General features: G+C 45.3%; 1 protein-coding gene across 1 annotated transcript in view; it reads right to left on the reverse strand.

Moving 5' to 3' along the window:
- The window catches only part of LOC122816707 (transformation/transcription domain associated protein), a gene marked incomplete in the record, with an annotated part of 2,794,447 nt that overhangs the window by 1,778,999 nt on the left and 993,687 nt on the right, over window positions 1-21,761 (reverse strand).

The following is a 21,761-nucleotide window of genomic DNA, read 5'->3' on the forward strand; positions in this document are numbered from 1 at the left end:
GCATTGTAATGTCAACATCTACCAGTTAATTCCATTTTTTTCTTTTCATTTTTTAATTAGGGAAATCTTTTACAGCACTCAACTCTTACAATGATTATTTAGTATACACAAAGGGTTTATAGAGATCATCTGGGATGCTGTGTTTGCATCTTAACACATTTAAAACTACTACAATGATACAAGCAACTAAATTCTAATTAAGAACGGTCATTCATAGCAGTGTAATTATTACTAATAAAGCAGCAAGGCAAAAGCAGCAATACTCTATTTCTGTCAAAATTACATTCCTGTGTATAACAAGAAGAAAACAGAATCAAGTCTGTATATTCTCAGCACTTATAAACAACAATTAATTAACTAATAAGTGAAGAACTTAAAAGCTTTCAATTAAAACCCATGTCCAAACTTCTAGGTTTTAGCGTGAAACTTCATTATTAATAAAGCTTCCTGCCTTACTAAAACCTTTTAGCATCACAATCATTAATTTGATATAAAACAGTTGTCTCTAAACCAATACTACAACCACCATGAACTACAATGAAATGGGCAGCAACTGGCATTAGCACCGACACCTCAGATATCAGTACAAATGACATTTGCATGAACACCTCAGGGATATCAGTACAACTGTCATTAGCACACCGATACTTAGGGATGTCAGTACAACTGTCATTAGCACACCGATACTTAGGGATGTCAGTACAACTGGCATTAGCACTGATAAGGTGTTCCTGAACTCTCCTTTAATAATTTATTTTAGTTTCCCCTGTAAAATTCTTACCTCCTCTCAAAACCACTTCATTTTAAAGAGATTATGTACATAACTTACTAATCTAACTTGCATTTTATTGTGTGCACTTTATGCTTCCCTTGTTTAATGTTGACTTTTATTAGACTGACATATACACATTTTCCCCAGAATTCTTATTTATCCTCAGAGTTACATTCTTGTATCCTTTCAAGTTTATCAACTTCTAGGTTTACATTACTATCACTGCAATATAGTTACTAATATCACACACTGCAAAGATGCTACCTTTTTGACTCGATGCCTTAATCTATTATCATTTAACAATTTGTTTCTTTGTATGCAGAATTACTCTAAATGTGTAAAAGTGAAAAAGCTGTTATAATTTTTATCTCAGCTCACTGTGTAGCACTGACATCCAAAAGCCCCAAACTCTCAATTCCCAAGGACTATCAAGCCTTGGTCCACTACTTTTGCAGCATACCATGGAGTGACATTTCACCAGGTAGACCCTTCACTTTACAGCAAAAGATGCTTTATGTGGCTATCAGGATGTGACGCCTACAGTGGGGAAGCAGTCGGAGATGGGTGATTTCTGCCACATTTTGACAGAGTCCTATTTACTCCAGTATCCCTTAGCATCACTGATAAGGTCCACATGCAACAGATTCTCGGCAGGTTTTGCATTATTTCAAGAACACTTCCATGAACCTGTCCTTCAACTCTTCTAGTGTCAAAACTAGGGTCTCTGTATTCTACCAAGGACTTCATGGGGCCATGCAACCCCACAAGAACTCATCCGCAGAAAACCCCCAAAAGCGGTGAACTTCATCATTACCCCTTCCGTCCAAGCCTGTATTTTCCAAGTCAATACACATACATAGGTCACTAGTAGCATGGAAAAACTACCTGATCTCCTTGCTGGCCAGTTGCTTTGATTTGTGTCTTCTGGCCCTGGTCCTCTGAAAAGGGTTACTCATACAGTTTACTTAAATCGGTTAAAATATGAAGAAATAAACTCTGATACGAATCATTAGAAGGCCAAAATAAAGTCTTACAGGACTCATCTCAGTGCATGTGTAATGAAGACTTCAGGATTAAGATGCACAATGAAACAGTTTGGTTAAGTTACACACATCAGGGAGAGTACATAAATCAGCAAATCAATACCTGTAGGCAAAGTGCACCACCAAAAATAAAACATTCTTAGTAATTTAGGCAATCTGTAATTTTTTTTTCATCAACATATCAGTGACCTTGTCAGAGGACAGTAAGCAAAGAAAGGGTAGTTCTACAGAATGTGGTCTCATGAATGAATGATGATGATTCAATGGAGAGGTTTTACTCACAGGATCTAGTAAACAACCTCCACTCGAAGACAACTCCTCACAGACTGAGAAAAACACTCTAGTATTACATGATCATTCCCCCTCCAGTAATGCTAACCAAGTGATCCCAACAGAATAACTTTGTCAGCTCAACAACAGGCACAGCTCTCAAAGTTTCCTCAGATTAAAACATCATCATAAAGGACCACAGAGTTCTCAATGAGGTCAGTGCTTTTAGTCCCTCCTAAAGAACATACCCTGCTCAGAGACCAAGCTGTCTCCATACAGCTCTTGTGACAAGCAAAAACTTTAACAGCAAAACTTGTATTCTACTCTTTTTAGCTCTAAAAAGGATGGAAGACATCCATCTCATCAATAACTTCATCAAGTTTGACTAGCACGTCCATACAGGTCATTCAGTTTTATAACATATCTGTTTGTGAACTGCAATTTTTGTGCCTGTTTGCATACTATTTGGGCCATTATGCTATGTATTTATAAACGTTCACACTACAATGGTAAACTTTACCAAGTCTGGGAAGCATATTTCAGTCTGTTACAATCTCAAGGCACTGGCGACCTTACGGCTAGAATACTGAAAATAGGTGTGTATGTAAACATACCAAAGCCGAAGATGGTTCTGAAAGATTATTGTTACAGTAGCCTAAGCTATATAGGTGCTATCCCCTGTGAGCGGCCAGCTTACAAAGTGTAACATCACATTCCACATGCCTCAAATGTCAGGAGCTTCAAGCAAAGCTCCATATACAGAAGTACCTCACAAAGAGGATTACTGGCCTCAAACAAATGCCCTACACTAACCGTCTCAAAAAACTCCAGCTTCACTCTGTAGCATATCGCCTACTCCGAGGTGATCTCTGCCTAACATATAAAGCTATGTCAAACCCAGAGCTGCTGGACATGCTACACCTAAAGAAATCCCAATCCCTCTGAGCTACATGCTCTAGGGACCTAAATCTTGTCACCACAATAAACAGGACATGCTGGAGGGATAGATTCCTGTCCCAGAGACTTCCCATACTCTGGAACAGGCTACCCCCCATCTATGTCAAGCAAAGTTCTTCATTAGCACTCTTCAAGAAAAATCTTGATGAGTGGCTGGGAAATAGGAAATACACCCTCGGGGATCACTTCATTGTCTCTGCTCAACAGTGGCACAGGAAAGTAACTTTCTTGGGTGGCGTAAGCCAGGGAACCTTGTTGGCTAGGAGTACCTACCTATGAACCCTAAAAGACAACGTGAGTGCAAAAAGCTTCAGAGTATTTTTTTTTGTCTACAAAGGAGGCAAGAGCCCTGCCAGAACAATGTTAAGAAACAAATCCAACAGTAAACTACATACAAAAAGGTAAAACATCCACATCCTGGCAAAAAAAAAAAAGGCAAATGAGGAGGTTGGAGAGAGGGAAGGCTATTGGAAAAGTATTTATAATGCCTACAGTTTCGGTATGTTTACTTACATACCTGTACTATGTTTCCTAGTAGCAATTTCTTTTTTGCTCCCTTTATTGCAAGCAAATCCAGTCTGTGGGGAAACTTGCAGTAACTGCCATTGGCCAGACTGAAAAGAAGTGAGAAATACTGCTGACTGGGCAAAAAAGGATTCACCATCACAATTTTTGGACAGCAATTCTAAATCTTCAGATGAACTCTGGATAGCATTGGAAACAGTATAAAAGAATACAGAAACATTCCTACCCATGGGAATGAGAAGGCATCATTCTTCCAAGCATGCCTCCAAGTAGTATCACAGCCAGTCTGAAAAAAAAAGTAGGATCTAGTACCCCCTTGCTTATGTACCACATCACTGTGCTGTTGTCTGTGTACACTTACAGAGGTCTTAGGGACCAGAAATGATTTACACTTTCAAAGCATTGATAACTGTCAGAGATGATAACTGTCAGAGATGTTAGCAGTGATGTGCGCCTGTCTCTCTGGAGAGACAGCATCTCTTTAGAAGCCGCATCCCACACCCAGTCTAATGCATCTGTAGTCACAGACTGCATGCGGAGGAGGGGGGGGGGCAGAGGGCGTGTGGAACATGTGGTTTATTCAAAGAATGTCTTCCAGTTGGTGAAGAATATTAAGGAGCTGTTAAGCTGTTTTCTATGATTCAGTGAGCCAAGTTTGATTCCCTCAGCCTCTACTGCCAACCTGTGCGACTCTGAACAAGTCAATTGACCAGACAGTGCTCCCAGGCTAAGTCTGAAAAAGATCCATGAAAATCACGGCTCTACCTGGTAAACAAATACAAATAAAATAAAATAAATTAAATAGAACAAAAAATCTCCCTTTTTACAATTCTCAGAACTGGAATATGAAAGTACAAAGGGTGTAGAAGCTGAATCCAGACTGATCCAACAATTATATTTCCCTTATGTGGATTCTGGCTAGAGGAAGCATAATAATCTCAGATGCCGTGTAACCCAAAATATTCCAAAATTCCACTGCAGATGTGTGGCTTTCATGTCACTTTTTGAGCCAGTAGCTTCTGCTCCTTTAAAGATGGGAAGAAACAAGAAGTTATGTACTCACCATAACGATCAATGTATGTAGCCCATCTCGCCTCACATTCTTACCCGTGGGTTCGGAGCCGAACCTCAGCTCCGACTCGGCCATACTCTAGCTCGAAGTCTTTCAATTGGCTGGGCTAAGAGGTATCCCATACTGCCCTGCTCCCTTTCCCCAGATCTTGTTCGCTGCAATCTCAATCACACAATCACTCCCCTTCATCCACATGACACAAAAGAAGGAAAAAACATTCCAATAATAAAAGGAGTACTGAAACCAGAACTAACCTTTAGATCCTCCAGGATGGATGGTGGAGGGGGGTTAGTAAGAATGTGAAGCGAGATGGACTACATACATCGAACGTTATGGTGACTACATAACTTCTTGATGTTATGAAGTCCAATCTCGCCTACATTCTTACCCGTGGGACAGCATCCCCAGCACATGAACCCTGAGAGGCTCAGTGGAAAATACTCCTGAGCATTGTGGAACCAAAGGAAGACCTGCCTCTGGATACCAAATCCAATTTGTAGTGAGTAATAAAGGTGTGAGGAGATGCCCATGTAGCTGCAGCACAAATATCATCCATAGACATCCTGGCCTGAAATGCTGTAGAGGTAGACATAGATTGGGTAAAATGAGCCTTACTCTAAATGGTAAATCCTTACCACCTGAGGAATAAATTAAGGAAATACAACTAGAGATCCATCTAGGCAAAGTCACTTTGGAAACAGGTGACCCAATTTTGTTTTCTGAAAATGAGACAAACAGCTGGTCTGATTTTCTAAGATCCTTCGTTCTACGTAAATAAAAGTGCAACTGCCTGTGAACATCCAACTGGTGAAATTTGAATTCTGCCCTATTAGAGAACTCTGGAAAAAATACGGGCAGTTCAATGGATTGGTTGAGATCACTAACTGAAGCCACTGTTGGCATAAAGGAAGGGTTTGGTCTGAGGGAAACCCTGTCCCTGTGAAAAATCAAGTAAGGCGGTCTTATTGACAAGGCTTGGAGCTCTGAGACACGTCAGGCTGAAGTGATGGCTACCAAGAAGATAGTTTTCCAAGTCAAATATTTCATGTCACAAGTAGCTGCAGGCTCAAAGGGGGAAGTGGTGATGCATTGTAGCACAAAATTTAGATCCCAAGGCATAACCGGTTCAAAGACTGGAGGGCGAAGCAGCACAGTGCCCTTCAAAAATGCCTTATAAAGTCTATGTACCATTAAACTGGGTTCATTGGCAACGTGAAAAGTGGAAACAAACACCAACTGGACCTTTATGGTAGCGGCTGCTGACCTTTGATAGAAAAACATGGAAAGAAATTCCAGAACTGAAGAGAACAGGGCTGTATAACGATCAATTTGCTTTGCATGAGCCCATATGGAGAATCTTTTCCATTTACTGGAATAAATCTTCCTGGTCGAAGGCTTATGGGAAGAAGATAGAATATGAACCACTTCCGGAGAAAAATGATGAAACCTGATCAGTGATGGAAGTGCAGTAGGCATGCTGTCAACCGGAGGGTTTGAAGAGAGGGATGGAACTGCCCTGACATACAAGTCAGTAGATCTGGCTGTGGGTCCAGAATCCAGGGTGCGTCCATAAGATAGGGATGGAGAAAGGGGAACCAAATTTGATGAGGCCAGTGTGGAGCAATCAGAATCATTTTGCTTCCCAAGGATTGCGCTTTCTGAATAACCTTTGTCAGCAGAGGAACAGGAGGGAAGGCATACAGTAGACCGGGAGGCCAATCGTGGAAAAGAGTGTCCCTGGGTGACTCTCCCTGAGGGGGAATAAGGGTGAAGTAGCTGCTGTACTTGGTATTGAGGGGACTGGCAAATAGGTCGCAGCAAGGCTGACCCCATCTGCAGAAAATCTGCTCCACAACTTGACTGTTCAGGGACCACATACAAGGCATAAGAATAGCTCTGCTCAACCCGTTGGCGATCACGTTGGACTTCCCCGGAATGTGCGTTGCTACAAGAAATGTTGGGAAGACACTGCTCACTGCCACACTTGCATGGCCTCACTGCAAGGGGGATAAGATCTGGTTTCACCTTGTTTGTTCAGATACCATACCACCGACATATTGCCTGAGTGGATCGCAATAGTCCAGAGAGGAAGAAAGCTCTGAAGTGCTTGCAACGCTAGCAGCACTGCTCTCATCTCCAGGATATTGATATGCAGATGTATCTCGTGTTCTTGCCACATGCCTTGGACTGTCCTGCCGAGATAATGCCCCCCCACCCCATCTGGGAGGCATCCGTGGTCACTGTGGCAACAGGAGGGTATGAAACAAAGGGTTTCCCCACAATAAGGTTGCTGGTGTGAAGCCACCAGCGTAGATCCTGCTTGCACCTGTCTGTGATCATTATGAGATGAGAAAGCGGCATATTTTGTAGAGACCACAAGGCGAAGAGCATCCACTGAAGAGGAGCCTCGTGTAGCCTCGCAAGAGGGACCAGCATAATTGTTGAGGCCATCGTCCCTAACAATTTCAGAACCGTTTTTGCCTTCATTTTCTTTAAAGGGAGCAGCGTATTTACCTGTTGTTGAAAACCTTGAATCCTTTCTAGAGGTAAAAACGCCCTCATGAGCACAGTGTCTAACTCTGCGCCTATAAAGGTGACACGCTGTGAGGGCGACAAGGCAGACTTTTCCCAGTTTAGAGTGACACCCAATTGTTGACACAGATTGATCGTGGCATCTCTGGTCTGTAGTAGTAGATGCCTGGTGGTGGCAGAGAGGAGTCAGTCATCCAGGTACGGAAACACTTGGAATCCCTGACACCTCAAGTGAGCTGTCACCACTGCCATACATTTGGTGAACACCCTGGGGGCTGTGGTGAGACCAAAGGGCAGGGCTCGAAATTGAAAATGACTGGCTCGCAGCCGGAAGCGTAGGTGACTTCTGGATGTCCTGTCCATTTTTATATGGTAGTAAGCATCCTTGAGGTCGATGGTCACATCCACACCTTTTCCCAACAATGGGAGAATAGATTGCAATGTGACTATTCGGAACTTGGACTTCTTCACGTGGAGGTTCAAGCGCTGAGATCCAAGATGGGTCTCAGGTCACCTGATCTTTTCGGCACCAAAAAGAATCTGGAGTAAGTCCCTAATCCGATCTGGTCTGAGGGGACATGCTGGATGGCTCCTTTTTCTAGCAGCTTTTGAATTTCTGAAGCTGCGGAATCCCTTTGATTCGGTGGAACATCTGGGATTCTTTTGATCGGCGGGGGAGGTGGGGGTTAGGATGGAATGCGATATCCTCCGGAAATAATTTTTAATACCCACTGGTCCTGAGTGATGAGCTGCCAGGCTTCTGGGTATAGTGAAATGCGACACCCGACTGGCTCCAGAGAAGTGCAGTCGGGCCTCCCATCAGGAGCGCTGGTAGGAAGGACCACGAAAGGAGTCGCGGTCTCCCTGGTTACACGGGCCTCCTCTGCCTCTAGGGCGACATCTACTTGAGTTGCCACCGGCTCCCTTGCCTCTGGAGGGGGGATTCACTTTGTGCATCAGGGAAAAATCTCTGCGATTTCTTGAACCACATTTTCCCACCCTTCTGGCTCTTGGGATAAGGTCTAGAAGGCATGGAAAAACGGACTCCCACGGCAGACAGAGTTTTACCCTCTTGCTCGCACCTAGAGTGTCTTTCACCTTGGTTCTGAACAAGGAGGAACCATCAAAAGGGGCATTGGTGAATGTAAACTTAAAGGCCTCCGCGAAATTACAAAGGCGCATCCAGGAGTGTCTTCTGAGGGAGACTCCAGAACTTGCTGCCCTACTCGCTCCTTCGGCTGTGTAGGAGATCAGCCTCATGGAAGAGTTAGCTATAGAATTTAAGGTAGACATCTGAACATTGACTTTCTGAGCCACTGCGTCAGATATGTTACCTTGCAGAGTATCTCCAAGCTCTATCAGGAGATCTCTTTGGAGCCTTGTAAAATGTGATAAGTAATTCAGCAATCGCAGAGTAAAGGCCGCTGAAGAAAACATACGCTTCCCATACTGGTGCATGGTCCTAGACTCCTTGTTAGGGGGGTGGACGGTAGATGAGGTCCAGCCAGTTCCTTCTTGGTGGCAGCTGCCACCACCATGGCATCTACTGGGACGCCTTTCATAAAAAAGTCTTTGTCAGCAGGGATGGACAGAAATTTGTTGGGTCTCCTGGGGACTGGTTCCACAGTGTCAGGGGTTTTCTACACCATACGACAAACCAGATCCAGGAGTTCGAAGGGTGGAGAGACCCAAGAGGCGGAAGGCTGAGCCTCAAAGGCCTTCAGGAACACTGACTCCTCTTCAGAGGGGGGTTTTGAGGGCCAGTCGCCTCTCTGTTTCAAGATCTCTAGGATATCGGAAAAGGAGATATCCTCAGAGGATGACTTGGGGGACCCCTCTGATTCCTCGACGTCAGTGTCTGACGTGAGAGACTCTTTCTGGGAGCCAAGTGCTTACTCTTGCACATTCTTTTTCTGGGAGGCCCCTCAGGCACAAACTCTGGTGAGTCCTCAGAAAATGGGGGACCACTCATGGGTGTCTCCTGAGGCCTTGGGTCTCCGCTGTCCAAAGATAGAGGGCTATCAGAGATGGTTACCGGGGCTATAGGGGGAAAGAGTGTCAGAACTGTATGATGCAGCTGAGGATCTGGCCAGCACGCTCCGCATGACCTCAAAAGCTGGTCCCCCCGGCTCCAAAGGTCAACTAACAGTGGAATCTATCGGAGCAGAGGGGACAAGGTCCGAAGCAGAAGCAAGAGTCTGGCTCACTCGAGCCGAAGAGCATCCTCTTTGGATCCGACCGAGGAACCATGAGTCCTGGACCTCGTGGATGGAGCCAATGGGGTCGGAGCTGAGATCAGACCCGACAAGCGGGGATGAGCCATCGGAGCAGTCCTAGAAGCATCATATGGCACCGACCGCTCTGGCTCCGAAGGCTGGGATTTGCTCGGAGGAGGATCTACTGACGATGGATGGGTGACTGGCTCCGGAGCAGACTGGGCTGGAGCCGAAAGCAATTTAGCCAGCACCGGTGATTGGAGCAGTCTCTGCACCACTCTATCCACATCTACATCAAAGTGTGCCCTGGAGGACCTAGAGGACAAGGTGGGTGACCTAGAGACCTCCTCTCAGGAGGAGAGCTGTGAGGAGGAGAGACCGGTCTAAAAACTGGAGACCAGCTCCAAGCTAGCATCCCTGTCACCAGCTCCGAAAAGCTGGGAGCTGATGTAGATCCTGTAGCTTCATAAACTTCCTTCGGCACCGAAGACAGAGCCGAGGATGCCACAGTAGATTTGATAACTTTCTCTGGAGGCTCCGATAGTACAGACGGAGCCGGAGAACGTTTCTTTGCTTTAGATGTTTTGGCGGGAGAGGACTTAGCACTAGAAGACCTCTCCAAATCTTCCTCAAAGGAGGGTTTCAGTAGACCCTTAGTCCGTTATCTGCCATCATCATCCCCTTCCTGTGCTTGTTCTTCCGTTCTTGAAGAAAGTACAGTTTTGTACCTACCATAAATGTAGATGTTCGAGTGTACACCCTGCTGCAGTCATCACACTTGGGTTATCCTGTCGTCAGGCGGTCCCGCAGTCGGCCGGAATTACAAAGTCTTGGTCCGGCGTCGGTTGCTGTCGCTTCTTCCCTGACGTCAGTGCGCCAGGGGTATATATAATGCATCTGATGCCATTTTCTTCAGTTTTTCTTGCCCCAGATGTCAGGTGCCCCCAAAAAGGTGGTCAGTAATTAGTACCAAATTAAGTAATTTTTGCACAAACACAAAATCCCTCCAGCTATAAGCAAATACATCAGGAAGGTATTGTAGAGATTTAGCCAGGTAGATCAGAGGGGATGGAGGGAGGGTAACCTGGACTGCAGCAGGGTGTACACTCGAACATCTACATTTATGGTAGGTACAAAACTATACTATGTTCATCGTGTTAACCTGCTGCAGGTCACCACATTTGGGTAGAATCCCAAAGTTAAGGATGGGTGGAGGAGTTCTAGAGGGTTAGAGGAGGCTAGAAAGCCCTGCAGAACTGCAGTGGCAAAGCCAGCTCTAGTCTTAGAGTAAAGTGGTAAGTGATCGTGTTTGGTAAAGGTGTGTACTGAACTCCAAGTTGCAGCTTCCAAAATCTCCTTGGTTGGAACCCCCTTGAGGAAGGCTGTACATGTAGCTGTTGCCCTGGTAGAGTGGGGCCTAATGGTAGCAGGAACTGGTTTTCCATGATGGATATAGCAAAAACGAATGCAATGTCCTATCTATTTGGAAATGGTTTGTTTTGATATAGCCTTCCCTTGTGAAGCTGTAGCATAGGATACAAAGAGCTGGTCAGATTTTCTGAAAGCCTTAGTTTTATCCAAGCAGTAACGAAGTTGCCTGTGAATGTCCAAGGAATGCAGGAGTCTTTCTCCTTTGCTCTGTGGATTTGGGAAGAAGGTGGGTAAGTGGATGGTTTGATTTAAAGCTGCACTGGAAACCACCTTAGGCATGAAGGAAGGATTAGTTCATAGAGAAACTCTGTCTTGATGGAAAATGAGGAAAGGTTCCACTGCCATTAGTGCCTGCAGCTCTGAGACTCTTCTAGCTGAAGTTATTGCTAGCAGCAGGGCAGTCTTCCATGACAGAAACTGTAGATCTGCAGAGAAAGCTGGTTCAAAGGGAGGTAGCGTAAGTTTTTCCACAACAAAACTGAGGTCCCATGTTGGTGTAGGTGCTCTCTCCTGGGGGGGGCCTAATGTTTTTTGTCCCTCTGAGGAACTGCCTTAGAAGTGGATGCGAAAATAAGGGTGGATCCGTGTTGTAGTGGGCTGAAATAGCTGATGCATGGATTTTAATGGAAAAAAAGGAAAGTCCTTTGTGCAACATCTCAGTTAAATACTGTAGAATCTGAGGCATGTGAGGCTGAAGTGTGTTTTGGCCTTTAGTTTGGTTCCAGGCGCAAAACTTTTTCCATTTATCTGAATAGGCCTTCCTGGTGCTGGGCCTCCTAGCTTCCAGAATAACATCCATAACTGCTTGGGAAAGAGGAGCTGGCTGGATGCTTAGGTGATTTGCCATGCAGCCAGATTTAAGGTTTTGAGCTGGCTGTGAAGAATCTGATTGTTTTGCTGTGTGAGCAAATGGGCAATTTGTGGTAAAATCCAAGGTGGGCCCTGGGCCATATTCCTCAATAGTGGGTACCAGTGCTGGCGTGGCCAGTCTGGGGCTATGAGTATCAGTCGTGGTCTCTCCTTTCTGACTTTCAGAAGCACCTTTGTGAGGAGACGCAATGGAGGGAAGGCATATACTGTCAGGTTTTTCCAACTGAATGAGAGTGCGTCCACTTTCCAAGCTTGATAGTGAAGTGTCCTTGTACAAAATTTTGTTAGTTGATAATTTTGAGGACTGGCAAACAGGTCCATGTCTGGAAGGCCGCATTTTTGAGTTATCATTGCAAATACTTGTGGATCCAGTTTCCACTCGTGGGGATCCATGATGTTTCTGCTGAGGTCGTCTGCCAATGTGTTCTTTTTTCCTGGCAGGAATTGAGCTTGTAACTGAACTTGGTATGCCAGAGCTGTGTTCCACAAGGTCATTGCTTGCCTGCATAGAGGGTAGGAGTGTGTACCCACTTGTTTGTTTATGTACCACATTACTGTGGTGTCATCCGTCCTTATTGTAAATTGTCCTGGATGTAATAGATTCTTGAAGGCTGTCAGAGCATTCTGTACAGCTAGCATCTCTTTTTGATTGATGTGCAGATTCCTTTGTTCTGCAGTCCATACGCCTTGAACGCACTGTCCTGCCATGTGTGCCCCCCAGGCATAGTCCGGTGCATCTGTTGACAGTTTGCCTGGCTGGGGGCAAGGTGAAAGTCTGACGCTTGTTGAGGTGACATGCCTGTGACCACCATAGAAACTCCTGCTGTAGGCAGGGAATGAGAGATATCATTGTGTCCAAGCTGTGGCTGTGTTGAGACCATACACTTTTTAGGTACCACTGTAATTTCCTCATATGCAGCTTTGCAAATTGTAGTAGTAGTATGCAAGATGCCATGAAGCCCAAGGCCTGCAGAATTTTTCTTGCAAGTAGTTGGGTCTTTGTTGCCATTGTTTTGAAATATTGAGTCAGTTGTAGTTGTTTGTCTGGCGTCAGATAAGTCTTCTGGGCCGTTGTATTCAAGCTGGCACCCAGGAATGCTATATTTTGTGAGGGTACTAGTTTTGATTTCTTTTCGTTTACTGTGTACCCCAGGCAACTTAGAAGATGTTTTACAAAAGCCAGATGTTGTAAGAGGATGTCCTTGCTTTCTGCTTGGATGAGGCAGTCGTCCAGGTATGGGTATATCTGAATTCCTCTTTGTCTGCAGTATGCAATTACTGGTGCCAGGCATTTTGTGAAGACCCTGGGCGCAGTAGATAAGCCAAAGGGCAGTGCAGAGAATTGGTAATGGGTTGAACCTGCAATGAAACGGAGGTATCTTCTGCAACTTTGTCCGATGGGGACATGCAGGTATGCCTCCTTGAGGTCCAACGTTACTAGCCATGCTTTCTTGCCCAACATGGGAGGAAGCTGCTGTAGTGTTAGCATCTTGAATTTGGGTACTTGTAAGAAGGTGTTTAGAATTGAAAGGTCCAGAATTGGTCTCCAGGTATTGTCCTTTCTGGGAACTAGAAAGAGTCTTGAGTAAAATCCTTGGCCTTGCTCTCGAGTAGGTACCAGTTGAATGGCTATCATGTCCATGAGAGTTGAATTTGTTTTTGTGCCTCTGCCCATTGATTTTGTGGCAGGTTTGGCATTCCTCTTTTCAATGGCAAGGTGTGAAAATGGTATCTGTATCCTCGTGAAATTATGTCTAGGACCCATTTGTCCTTTGTGACAATGTGCCAGCTGTCTGAAAAAAGTATGAGTTTTCCACCCAAGGGGGTTGCCAAGAGAGTGTTGCTTGGCCAGATGAGGTGCAAGTCATTGAGTTTGCCTTCTGATAGTTTGGGACCTGTCTTCTCCTCCCTTCTGTGTTGCAGTGCCCCATTGTCAAGGTTTGTACTGGGCTTGTGGTTGTCCTCTGCCCTATTGGACGTCTGTATTTACCCCTCTGTGGTCTGTCAGTAGCTGGAAAGGACCAATTTTTTGTTGGCCAATTTCTGCTGAAGCGAGGGGGCTGTACCTGTAGAAAATCTTTGACTGTCTGCATATATTTTGCCTTATCCTTCATTTTCTTTAAGACTTCTTCTGCTTTAACCCCAAAAAGAACATCCTGCTGTAATGGAGCATCTAGAAGCTTTGCTTTAACATGATCAGGCAGAGTTTGTTCCTTTAACCAAGCATGCCTACGTATAACAGACCCAGTGACAGCTGCTCTGCAGGAAGCCTCCAAAGAATCAAACCCACATTGTAAAGTATGTTTGCCCACCTGTTCAGTTGCATGCAACAGATCCTGCATTTCTTTCAATTCAGACTGTTGAGGGAGTGTGCTCATTTTTTGTTTTAACTGAGACATTAGAAATTGCTAATATTTTAGCATGTGAAATTGGCAATTGAGTGCCCTCATAGCTACAGTGGCTGAGGTGTAAACCTTTTTCCCCCACCTGTCTAGTGCTCTGGAGTCCCTTTCAGAGGGTACAGGATTTTTTGCCATAGAAGCCTTAGCCCCTGTGGGACCCTGGGAGATAGTCTCTGGATCAGCAACAGGGCTTTTATAAAGGAATTTGTGGGAATCGGGCACTCTATAGTATCTGTCAGGTTTGGCTGGAGCAGGAGGCAGAGAATCTGGGTTCAAACTGGATTCTAAGTAAACATCATCCACAATGTCTAAAACTGGGGCGATGGCAAGTGGTCTGTGCTGGGGGAGTAAAAGAAACTCTCTGAGCCTTTTCTTTGTGTCAGAGTAGTCCTGACCTTCCCAGTGAAAATGTTCCCTCATAGTGTGTAAAGTTTCCCCAAAGGAGTAGTCTTCAGGAGGAGAAGCTGAGGGAATAGAATCCTCAGCATCAGAATCTTCATAAGGGGAGAAGGAGTAATCTTGGTCCTCAGAGGAGCCAGAGGAAATAGACACTTGTTCAGAGGGGGCATAATCTTCCTCTTCTCTAGGCCTTTTGTCGGGTGGGGGTTGGGAACCCCTGATAAAAGAGATCAAATCTTCAGCCATTTTGAGCATCTGTTTCTTAGGCATGGGGCTTTGAACTGGAGACTGAAGTGCAGTCTTTTTAGGTTTAATAGGAGTCTTAGTCTTAGAATACGTTTTTATGGTGAGCGTCGTCAGTCTGAAGACGCCTTCAGAAACCGAAGGTGTTTCTGCAGCACCGACATCTTTATCAGCAGTCTCGTCGGTAGGGGCTAAAGAAAATGGCTGCGTCGGCCTAGTACTCTCCGCCAAAAGCTCCGAAGTGGTCTCGGGTTCCAGATCTGCGGTAGTCAGGGGCTGCATCAGAGCCTCACTGAAGACCGGTGAACCGGAGACCGGACCAGCCGAGGCCTCGGAGTCTGGCTTGGGTCTAGGCTGCCTGTCCTTATCCTTGTGTTTTTTGTGCACGCCGGTAGTCGGTTGCTCCGACGGCATAGTGTAGTTAAATTTTCTACCGAAGTAGTGTCGTGCGAAATCAAAGCGTCTTTTTATAGTACGCTTATCAAACCTAGCACAAAAACGACAACCAGTGACGTCGTGGTCTGGGCCTAGGCAAGGTCTGCAGTAAGAATGAAAATCCTTATGAGGTATTTGCTTCCCACAAGAAATACAATTGTTAACTTTTTTTGACATCGGTCTGAGGCAAGAAAAGTTTCCCCAACGGGGTACTTAGCTTTGTTGAAGACTTCGGATCTGAAATTCGACTTCGAAAATCTCAGGAGTCGGCCGACCGGCACATGCGAACTGCTTCTGCTTCGGGCACCGCGCGGCAAGAAAGACTGAAGAAAATGGCGTTGGATGCATTATATATACCCCTGGAGCACTGACGTCAGGGAAGAAGTGACAGCAACAGACCAAGACTTTGGAATTCCGGCCGACTGCGGGACCGCCTGACGACAGGATAACCCAAGTGTGATGACTGCAGCAGGATAACACGATGAACATCATGAGGGCTGAACGCATGACAAAAAGTACAAGATTCCTGAAGGTGTATAGTCCCCAAACAATAAACACATACCGAATGCCCATCGGTAATAGACATCTTGTACCCACATTTACTACACTTCTTGAAGCCCGAAGGCTTATGTTCTTTAGTATCTTTAGACATAGTAGGCAGGACACTAAATATGACACCACAGACTGACTAGCAAAAAGCGCGGAAACAATAACTAAAACTACAGACAACACACCAGGACCTCTAACTCAAACGGTCCTGAAGGACAAACAACACTGAGGACTAGGTCCTCTAACTTAAACGGTCATAGCCCGGAGGGGATAGGTACCAAAGCACAAGACAAACACAGAAGGGAAACAGACAACCAAGGGAGGACTAAGTCCTCTAACTGAAACGGGCCTAGCCCGTAGGGAGATAGCGGACAGGATACCAGTAAAGTAGATAAAAAGAAACAGGAGCACAAAACTGCTTAACAACCACAACACACACACAGTCGCAGCTATGAAAATAGCTTCTGGAGCAAAATATTAGTCAATTAAGGCACAAAAGTTATACTTAGCCACAGCCAAGAGCGAGACCACGTACGAGCTTTGCGAGCGGCAAACGAGATCTGGGGAAAGGGAGGAGGGCAGTATGGGATACCTCTTAGCCCAGCCAATTGAAAGACTTCGAGCTAGAGTATGGCCGAGTCAGATCCGAACCCACGGGTAAGAATGTAGGCGAGATTGGCCTACATAACATCTACAGTTGTGCTGCAGTTACCATAACTGCAGATGTTCTAACAGATCAACACTGCAGAAGCCCACAACTGGCCCAATTCCCAAAGTCTTTACAACATCTCTAACAGATGCCTGGGGATCAGGGTATGTCCAATGGCGCCATCTTCAGGTCTTTCAATGTTGTGATACTCAGTCTGATGCTTAAGGACAACACGACCCTTCCAGCCGTCTATATTTTCTGAGAGAAATAAGAGAAGGGACTAGAAGCACAGGAAGGGGATGATGATGACAGATAACGGACACCCACCTAAGAGGGGTAGGAAAGTGGGTCTTTGTGCTGTAACACATGATCTACTTGAACATCTGCAATTACTGTAGGTGTAAAAAGTACAGTTGTGCACACTTACCATAAATGTAGATGTTAGAGTGTCTTCACTGTTGCAGTCATGACTGTAGGGTTCTCCCCTGCCGGCAGGCAGTCCTCGGTCGGCCAGAATCCCAAAGTCTGGGTCCGGCATCGGCTGTTCAGCCTTGCTCCCTGACATCAGTGCGCCAGGAGTACAAAGCTGACAGCCGACGCCATGTTCTCCAGTTTTTCTTGCCCCAGATGTCAGGAGTCCCAAAATGAATAAGGTCCCATACCCTTTGCAAATACACCTCAGAAGAATGGTGAAAAAAGGAACCACACAAAAGTAAAAACAAGAGGGGACAGGAGGGAGGGAAACCCAGACTGCAACAGTGAAGACACTCGAACATCTACATTTATGGTTAGTGTACACAACTGTACTATGTTCATCGTATTTCACTGTTGCAGTCATGACTGTAGGGTAGAATCCCAAAGCAGAATGAAAGGGAGGTGGTCATAAAGAAGAAGGGGTGGCTAAAAGGCCCTGCAAGACTGCAGAAGCAAAGCCTGCCCTAGACTTAGAGTAGAGAGGTAGATTGTAGTGCTTTGAAAAAGTATGCACTGAACTCCAAGTTGCAGCTTACAAAATGTCTTTGGTAGGAACTCCCCTGAGGAAGGCAGCGGAAGTGGCAGCAGCTCTGGTGGAATAAGTCCTTATACTCCCTGGGATTTGCTTTCCATGGTGTGAATAGCAAAATCTGATACCATGAGCAATCCATTTAGAAATTATCTGTTTTGAAATGTCTTTACCTTGGGAACTTGAAGCATAAGAAACAAACAATTGCTCTGATTTCCTGATGTCCTTGGTTCTGTCCAGGTAAAAACGTAGTTGTCTGTGTACATCCAAGGAATGTAAGATCCTTTCCCCTTTATTTTGAGGAGTGGGGAAAAAAGTTGGCAAGTGAATAGTTTGATTTAAAGCCACTTTGGAAACCACCTTAGGCATGAAAGTAGGATTAGTCCTTAAAGACACCCTGTCTTGATGAAAAATAATACAAGGTTCCACAGCCATAAGAGCTCGCAACTCTGAAACTCTCCTGGCAGAGGTCAGAGCTAACAGGATGGCTGTTTTCCAAGATAAAAACTTGATGTCAGAAGTGGCAGCAGGCTCAAAAGGAGGTAAGGTGAGCTTTTCCAAAACATAGTTGAGATCCCAAGCAGGAATGGGAGGAGATCTAGGGGGCCTTAAATTCTTAGCTCCTCTGAGAAACTGTCTCATGAGCTGGTGGGAAAAGATTGGAGGGTCTGTGTTATAATGAGCAGAAATAGCAGAGGCATGTATCTTAATGGAAGAGAAAGAGAGACCCTTATGTAAGAGGTCTGTCAGGTAAAGTAAAATCAAAGGAATGTTAGGAAGAAGAGGATCAGAATCCTGAGCCTGCACCCAGAAACAAAATCTTTTCCATTTTCCTGCATAAGATTTTCTAGTGCTAGGACGTCTGGCTTCTAAAATGACATCCATAACTTGCTTGGGTAGGAGAGAATGAATCAAAGACCCTGGATTAACCGGGCCGCCAGGCTGAGAGTTCTGACATGGGAGTGTAGAACCTGACCCTGGTGTTGGGACAGAAGGTTCGGAGTCTGTGGTAAAACCCAAGGGGGCTCCAGACAAAGGTTTTTCAGAGTTGGGTACCAAAACTGTTGAGGCCAATTTGGGGCCAGCAAGATTATCATCTTGGGCTTGTCCTGTTTGATCTTTAGTAATACCCGTGGAAGAAGAGGAAGAGGTGAAAAGGCATATCCCGAGAGGTTTCTCCAACTGAATGATAGTGCATCCACTTTCCAAGCTTGTTCGTGGAAAGTCCTGGTGCAAAAAATCTGTAGTTGATGATTGAGGTGGGATGCAAAGAGGTCTATGTGAGGACATCCCCAGACTGCTGTTATCATCTTGAATATTTCGGTGCCCAGCATCCACTCGTGTGGGTCAGAAAGGTTTCTACTCAGACTGTCTGCCAGGAAGTTTTGCTTTCCTGGTAGAAACTGAGCTTGAAGGTCCAGATTGCAAGCTAGAGCTGAGTTCCACAGATCCATGGCTAGTCTGCAAAGGGGATAGGAGTGAGATCCCCCTTGCTTGTTTATGTACCACATAACTGTGGTGTTGTCTGTCCGTATCAGTAGTTGTCCTGGTTGTAGAAGATTCCTGAAGGGCAACAGAGCTTTCTGAATGGCTAACATTTCCTTTAAATTGATATGCAGATGCTTTTGATCCTTTGTCCAAAGGCCCTGCAGACAGTTGCCCTGAAAATGGGCTCCCCATGCATAATCTGAGGCATCCGTGGTTAGTATCTGAGTGGCAGGAGGCAGACAGAAGGGTTTTCCTTTGTTTAGAGTACATGCCTTGGACCACCAAAGGAATTCCTTTTGAAGACAAGGCAGGACGGAGATCAGTATGTCTAAACTGTGGCAATGCTGAGACCATACACCTTTTAGGTACCACTGTATTTTCCTCATATGTAGTCTTGCCTATGGTACGAGAAGGATGCAAGAGGCCATGTAACCCAAAGCCTGCAGGAATCTCCTTGCAGATAGCGGAGTTAAAGTTGCCAAGGTTTTGAAAGTTGAAGCCAGCTGTAACTGTTTTTCGTATGTCAGAAATGCCATCTGGGTTGTTGCGTTTAGAGAAGCGCCCAGAACTTACAGTGAATCCCAGGAACTTGAGAAGATTCTGAACAAACTGTAGATGCTGGAGTAAGACATCCTTGCTGTCTGCCTGAATAAGACGGTCGTCCAGATAAGGGTAAATTTGAATTCCCTTGAGTCTGCAATAAGCTACTACTGGAGCCAGGCATTTGGTGAAAACCCTGGGCGCAGTAGACAATCCAAAGGGCAGCGCAGAGAATTGAAAGTGCCTCGATCCGGCCTTGAACCTGAGGTATTTTCTGCGGTCCTGCCTGATGGGAATGTGTAAATATGCCTCCTTTAAATCCAAAGTTACCATCCATGCATTTTTGGTCAGCATTGGAAGTAGCTGCTGTAGAGTAAGCATCTTGAATTTTGGTATCTCTAGAAAAGTGTTCAAGACTGACAGATCCAGAATGGGTCTCCATGAATTTTGCTTCCTGGGGACTAGAAAGAGCCTTGAGTAAAAACCTTGTCCCATCTCTGAAAGTGGAACTAGTTCTATGGCTTTCATAGCCAAGAGAGCTTCCACCTTGTTTAAGGACTCTGTCCATTGATGTTTTGGAAGATCTGGCCATCCGCTTGGCCTTGGTAGGGTATGAAAATGGAATTTGTAACCTCTGGAAACCACATCCAGAACCCACTTGTCTTGGGTTATACGAGTCCAATTTTGGTGAAAAAGAGAAAGTTTTCCTCTGAGAGGGGCTTCCAGGCAAGAAGTTCCTGCAGCCCAACAGAGGGAGTCACTGAGTCTGTTTCCTATGAGCTTGCGACCTGTCCTCTCCTCCCCTAGGGGTGGAAGCAGTCCACTGTCTTGGTCTATAAGAGGCATGTGTTTGAGGCCTTCCTCGGGAGCGTCTGTATCTACCCCTCTGAGGCCTGTCTGAATTGGGAAAGGACCAATTTTTAGTAGGCCAATTCCTACTAAATCTGGGTGGCTGTACTTGTAAGAAATCTTTAACTGTTTGCATGGATTTTGCCTTGTCCTCCCATCTTTTTAATCACCTCTTCAGCTTTAGATCCAAACAAAACATTATGCTGAACAGGAGCATCCAATAATTTAGCTTTTACTTGATCTGGCAAATTTTGTTCCTTTAACCATGCATGCCTTCTAATTACTGTGCCAGAGGCAGCAGCCCTACAAGAAGCCTCCAAGGCATCAAATCCACAGTGTAAACCATGCTTCCCAACTTGTTCAGTGGCATGCATTAAGTCATGTAATTCCTTATCTGCACAGGCGGAAATGGAAGTTAGCTTTTGTTTTAAAACAGACAGGAGAAATTGCTGGTATTTCAGCATATGAAACTGACAGTTTAAAGCCCTAATAGATAAAGTAGCAGAAGTGTACACTTTTTTGCCCCATCTTTCTAAAGATCTGGAATCCTTCTCAGTGGGAATGGGGTTTTTAGCAGAAGCGGCCTCAACTCCCTTAGGACCCTGAGAAATGGTTTCAGGGTGAGCAGTAGGGTTCTTGTATAAAAACGGGTGGGAATCAGGAACCCTGTAATATCTATCAGGCTTAACAGGAGATGGAGGAAGAGAGTCAGGGGTTAAGTTAGCCTCCGAAAAAGCATCATCCACAATATCCAAAATAGGAGGAATAGCCAGGGGTCTATGTTGGGGAAGAAGAAGAAAATCCATTAGTCTTTTCTTAGATTCTGAATACTCCTGTCCTTCCCAGTGGAAATCTTCCCTCATTTCATGCAAAGTTTCCCCAAAAGAGAAGTCCTCAGGGGGAGAAGCTGAAGGAATGGATTCCTCAGCATCAGAATCCTCATAAGGAGGGAAAGAATATTCTTCGTCAGAAGAAGAAACTGAAGAAACAGAAGCCTGATCAGAGGAGTCATAATAAACTTCCTGCCTTGGCCTTTTATCTGAAGGGGGATGTGAACCCCTAATCATAGTAAGTAAGTCCTCTGCCATCTTAAGTAACTGTTTCTGTGACTTGGGAGCCGGATCAGAAGAGGCCTGTGTTGCAGTCTTTGATTTGGAAGGAGTCTTTGCCTTTGTCTTTGCCTTTATTAAAAGCTGAGTAGGCCTGAAAACCCCTTCGGAAGCCGGTACCTGCACAGCAGCTCCGGACCCATCCGAAGGAGCATTGTCCGAAGGTCCTGCAACAGAAATATTCAAAGGCCTAGTTGGCTCCTCGTGGGAGTCCGTTTCGGCCACCGGTTCCGAAATGGCCGACGACAGGGGCTGCAAAAGCACCTCACTGACGACGGCCGAACCTGAAGCTGGCTCTGCTTGAACGATATCGTCTGATTTGGACCTCGGAGGCCTGTCTTTGTCCTTGCGACGTTTGTGAATTCTGGTAGCCAGAACCGTATCCGACGACATTTTTTAATTAAAAC

Source organism: Protopterus annectens, chromosome 12.part0 (assembly GCF_019279795.1).
Source record: "Protopterus annectens isolate FY-2018-M chromosome 12.part0, PAN1.0, whole genome shotgun sequence".
In the NCBI taxonomy this organism is placed as follows: Eukaryota; Metazoa; Chordata; order Ceratodontiformes; family Protopteridae; genus Protopterus; species Protopterus annectens.